The sequence below is a fragment of the Camelus dromedarius genome, chromosome 9, assembly GCF_036321535.1.
Source record: "Camelus dromedarius isolate mCamDro1 chromosome 9, mCamDro1.pat, whole genome shotgun sequence".
In the NCBI taxonomy this organism is placed as follows: Eukaryota; Metazoa; Chordata; class Mammalia; order Artiodactyla; family Camelidae; genus Camelus; species Camelus dromedarius.
Genome location: NC_087444.1, coordinates 29,785,992 through 29,798,031, shown reverse-complemented (window position 1 = coordinate 29,798,031; position 12,040 = coordinate 29,785,992).

Genomic DNA, 12,040 nt, shown 5'->3' with positions numbered 1-12,040 from the left:
TCCATTAAGTACTTAATAAATGGTTTGTTATTATTATTTATTTTTATTTATTATTATTACTACTGTTATTATTATTCCCAGGCTACAGATGAGGAACACTAGAGTGTATATTTCTCTTAGAACAGAGAGTTTTATGCATTACATATTCAATAAATGCTATCATTTATTATTCTCATTACTGTTCTTGTTATTCCCAATCTAGAGATGAGGAAGACTGAGGCAGTGAAAGCATACAGCAAGCCCATCATAAGTATTGGGTCTCATTATTTCTTTTCATTATCCCAAGTCCACAGACAAGGCCCAGGAAGCTTTAATCCCTGTACCATGCACACACCAGGTCTAGCTGACCCCAGGCCTGGGTTCTGATACCCTGCCACACTGACACTGCCTGCATGCCTTAGACCAGCCTCTAGGGATCTTTAGGGAATTTAAATGTCTTCTCTATGTCACACAAATGGGGACAGCCTGGATATTCCACCGAAATCACTTTCCTCCTAAGATTCAAATCCTGGCTTCCTTGCTTCCTGAGTGACCTCAGGCAAATTGTTTAATGTGTCCAAAAGTCAGTTACCAAATTTGCAAAATGGTGACACCAACTGCACAGGACTTACTATAAACTTGGCCAGTTCTCATTCCTTCCAAAACCTCCTCCCAACCCTTAGCTAAACTAAATTGCCCCTCATGTGAACTTGGTGCAATACACAAGGAGATGGTTGATGCGTGTCTCTCCCAGACTGAACTCTCTAAAAGTGGAGACTGACCCAACCTGCCTTGTCTCCCTGGGTTCTAGAAAAATGCCTGAAAACAAACACTTTCAGTTATTACCTGTGTAATTTTGCACATGTGTGTGAAATGGCACTGAAATTCCTTGGGTCTGAAGGCTACTGATGATTAATTGTTAATTGCTTCCCTGTGCTGTTAGTTCTTAACCATTTTCCTTCTCCCATCTAAAATAAATACTGTTTTTTTCCATTTTCCTGGAGTTCCCCAGAAGCTTACACTTTGGTTGGTGGTTGCTTTACTCTCATGCATTTTGCTTTCTCATCTGTTTTTTGTTAAGGGCAGCTGTCAAATACACCATTAGCAAGAGGCTCTAAAGTTGCAGGCTACAAAATCACCAGACTTCCAGACTGCATTTTATACAACTGTCATGCCAAGGAGTCTGCTGAATCCGTGTACCTGCATCCACTCTTTAATGTCCTTCATTATGGAGCCTTTGGACTTGGCCTCATAGAAATCTGACCGTGATCCAACATGGGGCTTTGGTGGGAAGTTGCAGGCCAAGGGCTGGAATCACCTCGCAGGGCTTAGAATGTCACAGAAGTTCCTAAATGTCATGACCTGGCCCACCTTCCTTCCCTGCCTCATCTGTCTCTGCCTCAGCCCACTTCCCCTCGGAGGTCCAGTAACACCACACTGAAAGTTTTACAAGTATCTGCAAGCCTTTTGAAGTGAATGAATGGTGTTTGGTAAAAAGGATAAGTGGGCTTTGAATTATTTCTGGAGCCACATGTCAGATTTTGTAAAGACCAGATTTGTAAGATAAGTATAGTTGTCTGTAATTCCTCAGAGACTCAGGGCCCATCTGAATATTATGGCGGTAGGCCCACTCATCCTATTACATTATCCTCATTTTGCTTCTTTGTATCCGGGAAGATTTTCACCAAAGGTAGAAATTGAAAGATTCCTGTGTTCTAAATTTAGAGCTGTGTGTCTTTGGAATGTTCTAGTAAATCCTTCCACAAAGGCTTCAGAATGTTTTCCCCACTCTGGGTACATAGTTTCATTTTAGTTTAAAGGAGAAAGCCTAAAAAGAAAGTTCCTGTTGGGCTCTGAATATCAGCTTCCAGTTTGGCCAACTTCTGACCATAGAGCTACTTTTAAAAGAAACCTTTCAAGTATCCGGTCAGGTTTCAGCTGGGACAAACAGTAAATATTCCTAAATATTCCTGACAGTATTGAATAACTCCTTGCAGGTGTAGGGGTGGAAAAATTTCCACCTTCTTCCCTTCTAAGTTCTTTGGCTGGTCTAGTAATTAAATCGATATGAGAGATTGACAGGAGAAACAAACAAAATTTACAGAGCCCCACTAAAGATACGAAGGCTCCGAAGACAGCCAGGTAGTAACATCCTATATAGCACCTGGGCTAAGGAAAGGGGTAGGGGTCTGAAGATACTGAGGGGGGAAGAGTCATTCACAGGAAGGTAGAGGAGATGTTCAGAAAACAAAGGTTGTCTTGTTATGCAGGTGAATTTCTTAGGTAAAACAGTACCTCTGATAATAGGTCTCTTCCTGGTTGAGGCCCTTCTTTCCAATGTAAATGAGCGAGAAGCCCGGAAAGAGCTTTTCCTGAATCTGCTGGGTTCCTGGATCGCCTTTAGCTCAAAATAATCCTCATGTGCAAGTGGCATCTCATACATGGATGAGGTTATTGCTTAGGAAGTTTAGGGAGAAACTAGTTTTCTTCCTCCTGGTTGGGGAAAAACCCAGTTCTTCCCCACTGTGTGTTTCTCTCCTGTGAGTCTCTAAAGAACACTTCTAAAACTTCTAGTCACCAAATGTGTGGAGGTGTTTTTCTACACCAAGCAATTCTCTGAGACAGCAGCTGGGTGTCCTACAATTTATAGCTGACACTCTCTGCCGAAGGAGAGGGCATCAGATGCCCCAGATTAAGGCTCAGTCCCACAGATGGCTCCCGACTCTGCACCCCACAAACACACTTCAGCTGCCCTTGGCAGCTAGGTTACCGCCTGTGCTTCTGATGGAGTGGCTGTGGATTGGAGGTTCCAACAACCGCTCCTTGTGTTTGATGAGGTTAACCTGCTAGAGCAGCTTGTACACTCAGGGAAACATGTGCTTACATTTACCAGCTTATTAAAGGATATGATAAAGAATACAGATGAACAGCCAGCTGAAGAGATACACAGAGCAGGGTCTGGGAGTGTCCCAAGTGTGGGATTTTCTGTCCCTGTACAATTGGGGTGCAGTGTAGATGGTCCACCCACCTGGAAACTCGCCAAAGCCCCTACTGCTGGGATTTTGTGGACACTTCCTCATGTAGGCAAGATCGATTATTAGCTCCCTTCTTAGCCCATCTCTGAAGGATGAGGAGGAGGGCTGAAAAATTCCAAGTTATGAATCATGGCTGGGTGTTTCTGGTGATGCCCCCAGGAGTCCACCCAGAGTGGTCCCATTAGAAAAGATGTTCCTAGTGCTTTTGGGGAGGGTGCAGGTAAGTCTTTGTTTTTTGTTTTTTGTTTTTGAAGTATAGTCAGTTTTACAGTGTTGTGTTAATTTTTGGTGGACAGCATAGTGATTCTGTTATACATATATATATATATATTCCTTTTCATATTCTTCATTATAGGCTATTACAGGATATAGAATAGAGTTCCCTGTGCTATACAGTAGGACATTGTTTATCTTCTTTTGCTTGTATTATTTATGAACGTAACAGGGTTTAGGAGCCCTGTGTCAGGGACAGGGTCAAACACAAATATTAGATCAAGAGTTGCTCCCAGTGTTTTTATCACGTAGGAATTTATAAGGGCTTTGGGAGCTATATGCCAGGAACCAGGGCACAGGCAAACTCACATATATGTGTGTATTTATTTATATATTTCTCTCTCATTATTTCCACTTACCAAGATTAAAAAGTGCTCCACTGTGGCCACACCATAATTTTTAAAACTTCTTTTGGGGGGTAGGAGGTCATTAGGGCTATTTATTTATTTATTATCAGGTTAGGGTTTGTTGTTGTTTTTTTTAATGGAGGTCCTGAGAATTGAACCCAGGACCTGTGCATGCTAAGCATGCGCTCTGCCATTTGAGCTATACCCTCCCCCCTCAGCATTATCTTTGATAAGTTTAACCTGCTCCATTAACCTTAAAACAAAACTCTGTTCACCTGAGGCCTCACGCTGGCTCCGCCCCAGCTTAAGTAAGACCAGGTCGGTTTTAAGTCAGAACTAGTCTGACCCTAGACCCCATCCGGTTTCTGAATTGGCTTCGGTCCACAAAAAGAGGTGTTCAAATGGCCTGAATGCTCCTACCACAAAAGCCACGGATCCAGGCCCCGGGCCGAGGGAGACGAGCCCAGCAGCTCGGGACGCGAGAGCACAGCCCGCCCCCGGGGCGCAGCAGGTACCCTCCCCGCTTGCGCGGTGCTCCTGGGGGCGGTCTGGGTCTTTTTAGCGTCCCTCTCTGGCAGCAGAACTGCTAAAAGACAAACTGAGACATGTTAAAAATTGTAAGAATTTTTTGAGCAAAAATGGATTTGAATCAGGCAGCATCCAGTAGAAAGAAGCTCCCAGAAGGTGTACAAAATGGAAGATTTTATAGGGACAAGGGAGCGGGAACAAGGAAGGTTTTTTTAGTCAAAAAAGCTGGTTGCTTCGCAAAGTCCAAGATGGCAGGGGCCCATCAGGGGATTCCGGGTTGGCTGGTTTAAGATTCCATCTCTGGGAGACCCGAAGCTGTTTCTCTCGGTTTGCTGATATGGGGCTTATGATAAGCTACTCCATTTTGGGCCTGTTGTCTTGTTTTCGACAAACGCTGGGGGCACTGTCTTGTCTTTGTTAAAAAGACCAGGTGGAGGGGACATCCTGGGCATCTGAGACGGAGATGCAGGTTTTGTTTGTCATCACGGGCGCCGGGTTCCCAGTGTTTCTGCAAACCTTGTGAGAAACACAGCTGGTTGGTTTTTGCTTTATTTCTGCACCTGAAGTAAGTTCTTGTTCACCACCAATACTGAGAATACTGCTTTCAGTTAAAAAGAAGCGCAAATCAAATGTTGTAACTCGTTCTGTTGAGAGAAACCTCAGAGACTCGTGTTCCTGGGCACGTAAAAGCATCTCAGTCAAAGGCTGGGCTCCACTGGGAGCGAGAATCTGTTAGATTTGCCTCCTCATTTCCTTACGAAATTTAGGAGTTGATGAGTGGACACCGTGGACAGCAGGTGCATGTTATAAAGGTGACTTTAACAAACGGTAATTGTTATCTTTTGGCCTCTGGCCGAAGCAGCAGTGCGTCTGGGAGCTGACAAGAGGTGCGAGTGAACTTCCCGTTGCTAAACTCTCGATGGCTTTGTTTCTTATACACTTTCCTAATGTGTTAGTGAAATAAAGAGAAGGCAAGAAAGAGGGAAGGATGGAAAACCTTGAGTTCCTGTTACCAAAGGAAGGATTATCCAGTAAATAGTGAACTTGCTAGATGGACCACGAGGGGTTCTTGTATTAGTCATGTTCTCAGACCCCGTCCTATGTCTGGGCTCAGTCAGCTCTTTAGGGCGTCTTGGGAGGATTTACAAAGCCAGAGCAGGTCAGAGATGCACCTCCATCCTGGGTTCTGAAGTAGGAACTGGAAAGGAGCTCTGTTTTCAGAAAATCAGACAGAAATCTGGGAAAGAGTAGGGGTCGGTAAGAGTAATTTTAGACTTTCTAGCACTTGTAACTTTTTACAGAGTACTTTTTAACAGTGTAGGCTTTGTATTGTAATAAAGTGCTTACATATCCATGATCTCACTTAATTCTCAAAATAATAATGTAAATAAAAGAGGGTAGATATGGTACCAAAGATGAGGCTCCCCGGAGTAGGAAGAATTCCAGGATGACCCAGTGATCTCAGGCCACATGAACTCCATCCTCTTGATGGGGGAGGGGGTCCTGTAACTACAGGGACAGAGATGTGGGCGTCCCTGGGTGGTGAGGGTGGGACGCGGCTCAGCTGACTTGCATAGAGGGCAAGTGTCCCATGAGCGAGTCAGGTGAGCCCTCGGAAGGGACTGGGTGCTTCCTGGTGAAAAGGGATTCAGAGTCTGAGAGGGATTCAGCACAGGGGGTGCTCCTCCCCGTGGGCTTTGACGCTCAAGGGGCCACGTGACAAGGAAGGAGGCTGCTTTTCTCCCCTGAGGGTGACAGCCCTGGGGCAGCCAGCAAGGAGGCTCTCAGCTTCATTTGCATTATTAATCTTTTCCCCATGAGGTTTAGGAACATTTCTTGCCGAGGGCCTGCTGTAAATATTTCATTCTTTGCAGTCACATAGTCTGTCTCTGTCACAGGTTTTATTTCTTTGGCTCTCTCCCTCCCTCTTTTCCTTCTGTACTTTAAAATGTTAAAAAAAAAAAAAAAATCACCCTTAGTTTAAGGACTGTCTCCAGCTCCCAGACATCTCCTGTCTCTTCCTGGTCAAAGTACCACCCACTGAGAGTTAACTCTTCATTGCCCTCTGACATCACTGGAGCACTTCAGATGTCCCCTGGTGAATCCACATGGCACACTCTGGATTTCATTTTTGCCCAGAAATTGTGGGAGAAATTGGAACCTCACTGGGTCTACCAGGTCTGGGCTGCCTGCTGGAGCTTCTGTGTTTCCCTTCAGGGATAACACAGGGGTCCTTCCAGAGGCCAGCACTCACCCTTGGGGGTGGAGAAGAGATAGCCTGTGCTGTTAGATGAGGTGGCAGTGGCCATGGTTTATACGTAGCAGCAAAGGCTAGGGCTGTCTCCATAAACAAGTAGCGCAGAGCCCAAGACACAGTGAGGCCAAGAAAATGTGACCCTTACACATCTAACCTGGGAGGACAGTGACCAGTGCAGTGTCAACACAGTAAAGCATCCTGAAGAAAATAAATTCCTCCAAAAGTGGAAATGGGAAGCTGGAGTACCCCAGAATGCACGTTGCTACAATACACAGCCACCTGTCCTCTCAACAGTGAGCAGAATCCAATCATACTATTTAATAATGGTAATCCTCAAACCATGTCTTCAGCTAGTGTGAGTTTAGAACTGCAACAGTGAAAATTAATCTACCAAGATTCAGGATTAATTTAGGCTGACCAGGCCCAAGACAAAATATAAAGAGAACATAAGACATTTTTAATATTTTTAATGTAATTTAATGTTCAGGGAAAAGATCATTATTGCCTTTGACATATAAACATTCCAACACGTTACAAGGAAAGAGCATGCATTCAAGGAAAAGCCATGCTAAATGAGACCGCACAATGTTTTCACCTGTTTAATTGCCTAAGAAAATAGTAATATCATTATTCTTATTAATATGTTGTAAGAAATTAGAAAATTTTCAATTCAAAAATGATTACAAAAGCATGTTTGTTTTCAGTCTCTTAGTGATGAATGAATCAGGTCCTGGAGCACACGTGGTCTTGTAAAACTATCATCAACAAAAGTGGTCTTGAAGCTTGGAGAGCGGGTGGATATTAACACATAGACTCTGGAGAAAATTATCAGTAAAATGCTACAGTTTTTTGCAAAGGGACATTAGGTCACTTGGAAAAACAATTACTAAAAATAAAATCTAAAGTCCTTACCATGGCCTTAAAGACTCTACAACATCTAGTTCCTTCCTGCCTCCTGGACTCCTTTTCCAACCTCTATCCCTCTGTCCATTCAGCTCCTTACCTTCTGAGGCTGGCAGTGCTCCTGCCTCAGGGCCTTTGCACTTACTCTTCCTGATTTTTTCTTGATGACTAATGACAGTTTGTGTCAGTTTTATCCCTAATTATTACATGTTTTTGATAAGTGTTTTTATTAATTTCAATCTCAAATTGTTCCTAGGGACATAGAAATATAATTTATTTTTGTACATTGATCTTGTATCACTTTTACTAAACTTAGAGTTTTAAGAGGCTTTTTTTGGTGGATTTCATAGACTTCTCTATATAGACATGTGCATTTGAGACAGTGTGTATCATGCTGTTTTTGGTGCAAGGTTCTGTCAGTGTCAGTAAGGTCAAATTGGTTAATGATGTTCAAGTCTTTTATATCTTCCCTGATTTTCTGTGTACTTTTTGTATCTGTTATTGAAAGAGGAGTGTTTATGTTACCGAACCATATTCATTTTGCTGAGATGCAGAGGTTTGCAAGGTAGCTGGGAGAGGAGGTGGGAGAACAAATCTCAAATCTACCTCCGCGAAAGCAAAGGGCTCTGGTTATTTATGGGATAAAGAATAAAGAAGCAATGGAATCTAAGGTATGGGGTGAGTGAGGAAATGTGATGAGGAAAAGGTGTGGCAGACATCCTGCTGGGCAGATGCAACTTAGGCTATAGAGTGCACATTTTGAGGGTGGAGTTTTCCACCCTCTGAAGTCAAAAGGTCAAGGACAGCTGCACATGTACAGGTCAAGAGGCAGGAGGTCCTATCCAATCAGCTCAGCTCGAACCAGATGGAGCTGACTCCAAGCTCCTGGAAAACAACTTGGGCAAACATCTTATTGTTTAGACTATGTGATGCTTGAAAGACACGCAAATCTTAAAACGGCCTTGATGTGTGAAGTCAGGTGAAATGGATTTAACCGATGGTTTTCTTTAAAAAGTTGACTGAAATTGTGGGTTTTCCTATTTTCTTTGTGGTTCTATTTTATCTTCATGCATTTTCAAGCTCTTGTATTAGTTGGGTAAAAGTTTAGGGTTGTGTACTTTCGGTGAATTTTTCACTATAACTCTTTCATTATGAGAGTAACTTCTTTGTCCTTGGTATATTATTTTCTCTGAAATCAGCTTTGTCTGATATATATTTCCATGTTTTTAATTTTAAATTATTTGTATCTTTATATTTAGTGTGAATTTCTTGTAGGCACCTTTAGGGTTGGGTCCTACTTTTTTGTCTAGTTTGACAGCCTCTGTCTTCAATAGTAAGTTCAGACTATTTACATTCAATGTGATTATTTTTATGCTTGGGTTTAAATTCACCATCTTGCTCTTTTTTAAAAAAAAATTAGTCTCATCTGGCATTTGTTATCTTTCCTTCTTTTTGGATTGTGTGTTTCTTTATCCCCTGTTATCTGCAGTGTCTGTGCATTAGTTATTTTAGGGATTGTTTAAGGTAAATAGTTCAAGTCTTCAGGTTTTCTCAATCTATTCAAGTAATATACTTTTTCACATAGTATAGATGTATTTTAACTCTATATTTTAGAGAGAAAGAGAGCTGGAATTCAGAGAAATGATGTGACTTGTCTGTGACCAGAAACCTCAGTTAGGGGCCAAAATAGGAATTCTAGGCTGCTGACTCACACTCAGTGCTTTTTCCATAGTACAATGCTACATTAAGTGTCACTGACTTCCTTTGGAGAATTCCAACTCACCACAATTAAAAATTATAAGCACCAATGGGGTAAAAAGTTGAGACTTTTTTTCTTGTTTAGGAAAATACAAGTTTTAAACATCCAATAGGAAAGCCCTAAAATTTCCCTGCCGGCAACCTAGAATAGTCATCACATACAGGCATCAGGTAAACATTTAGAGATAAAACTGTGAGCCAGCCTTTCAGTTGAGACCCTGGGGTGGAATTGGGCTCCCTTTGACTTTTCACATCAGTCACTCCGGGAGAGTGAGCCACACCCCATAAATCACATGCAGACTGTGACTGGTAGGGTTGTCTGAAATTGCATTTACTTATCTTATTCTGTGAGCCAGAATTAAAGAATGAGAGACTGTCCGCATAGTAGGTACCTCTCCCTAGGCCTGGTTATGTAAAACATGATGCCTGTTTACCTTTTGCACTTCTAGCATTAGGATTGCACAGTTAATCTGTTAATATACTTGATTTGGGCAGATCAGATTTTTATATTATCTGGATCATCATAGGAACAAAGAAAAGAGTCTATTAATAGTAAAAAAATGAATATGTTATATTACTTTTAAACACAACGATGACATAAATAAGAAACCAATGTTTATTAAAATTCAAAATGAATTTTGAATTCCCACAATTTTCTCAGATGTTTTTCTTAATCTAATTGCATTTATGTCCAGCTTTATTCCAAGTGTTATATATTTGTGTAAGATGAAAATGAAATGCCCTTCAGGGTATTTACACACCATCATTTGTTGTTGTTATTACTCATGAAGTCTAAATAGTAGATACTTAACTCTTAACCTAGAAGACAGGACACAAATGTAATCAGTTGTTATAACTAGTCTGACTTTTTTTTTTTATAACTAGTCTGACTTCTGCTTTTTCTCTGGCTGAAGAAAATAAACAGTAGGATTTTTAGGTTGAAACAAAGTTTATCAGACCAGGAATTGGTGCGGGTGTGTCTGTCTAATGGTAGAGTCAGCAGCCACCTTTGGGTAGTGAGAGCTCTGTCACCAGAGGTAATCAAACAGCTTAAGCAGTAGCTGATGAGTGTGCAGTCACGGACATGTGCAGTGGTTGGAATGTTAAAGTAAAAAGCCTGCTCTGTGTATGGTGTGTTGGGCTGGGGGTTGGAAAGGGAGTTAATAAGTGAAAAATGCCTGCTATGTTACAGGCTATCCACCAGGATTTTGGATCACCCATTTCAGTGTATGAAGGACTTTTAAGACTTATTTTTAAATATGTAGTGTTGCTTAATTCCCACACCCAACAATAAAAGCAAAATATTCGTGTAACATTGATGCTTCAAAATCAGGCCTCTTGCACAGGGCCTTCAAAGACCAGAATGAAAGCTTAGAGCACCAGCCACTTTGAAAAGTGCAAGGGCAGAGATCTGTGTAGGGGACAATGGGCCCACCCAGAGTATGTTTTGCGGTTTTATGGGCACTGTTGACAGCCAGCTGGCTTATCTTTTGTGTTTTCATGCCTTCCAAAAGCTGATTTTGGGGTCTCAAATGAAAAAGGCCCAGCCCTTGTGGCTTCCAGCCTAGGACTTTGAACATCTGAGATTTGCAAAATAGGACTCTAACCAGGAGATGGCAGCATCTGCCCAGAGATGGGCCACCCGGCTGTGGTGGCCTCCCAACACTGTAGAATGTATTTAAGGATTCGTGCTCTCACTGCTGGTCAGAGAGGGGGCTGGTTCAGAGCATCTCCTGGTAGGGACCGGCCTTCCCAGGCCTCCAGCTTCCAGCTACCCCCAGCACTCACACACACTTATACCTGTTCACAAAGAGGGTCCTGTGGCTGTCTACCTAGGTGTAACTATTACACACACACACACACACACACTTTCCAAGCTGAAGCAGGACCAGTGAGCTACCAAATCTCAAGGTTCAGAGGGAGCTGTCATCTCTACTCTTTTAAGCAATGTAGAAAGTGTTCTACATTCAATACATGTTTCAGTGAGGGGATTTATTAGACTCCAGGGTCAACAGGGCTGCAGATGGACAGAAGTTGTATCCAGTAAGAAACAAAGGTAGATAAGGAACTAGGACTCTGTAGTGAGTGCATGTATCGAATGAGATTTTGTACAGTTGACTTTTGTGAGCGAAGTCAACTTTGTCTGCCCTTTAAACTTTGGACACCGAGTCTCAGTGTGGCTTCTTTGTCACTTCTGCATTGTCACAGATTACCTTGTGGTAGAAAAGAGATTCAATCCCAGATGTCCCGGATTGTGAACACTGTTATTTCTACATCTCCCCCGAAGCACTGGAACAAGAAGAAATATTCAGTTCTCTGAAAGGAATTGAACATCATTTGTAATTGTTTTCCCTTTTCCAGATGAAAGGCACTTGAATTAAAGATTTTTTGCCAGGTGCTAAACAGAAACTTTTCTACCAAAGGCACATTCTAGTGGAGTGGAATATAATCTGGGATGCTGGCTTCATGTGAATTCACAGCACTGAATAACACACAATTTTCTGTAATCACGATATCACCTGAAAAGCCCAATAACCATACAAGTTTTAAAACAAGGCAAAGTGAAAATGACTCCGCTTGTTACCTAAAATGTTAATCAATAAAATCAACTGCGTCTTCTCAAGTCAAGGTCAGATGTGAATGAACCCTGACCCAGATGTCTTTTTTTCACACAGGCTACTGAGCACGGTGGAGGCCATTATAATTTGCACAAGGCATCCATCCAGGAGATCAATATGAGCATAATGTAGCATGAATAATGGAATAATGTTCTAAATAATAGAGGTGGTAATTTTCCTCGATCTGCATTGGTCAGACCACTCCTGGTGGTGCTAAGTTCTTGCTGCAATATTTTAGCAAGAGAAGAGATACTGGATGGTCAGGTACTTCTCCGGGCCCTCAGCTGTTTCTGACACTGTAGGCTGAAGAGGATATGTTTAAGGAGAACTTAGCATCTGTAT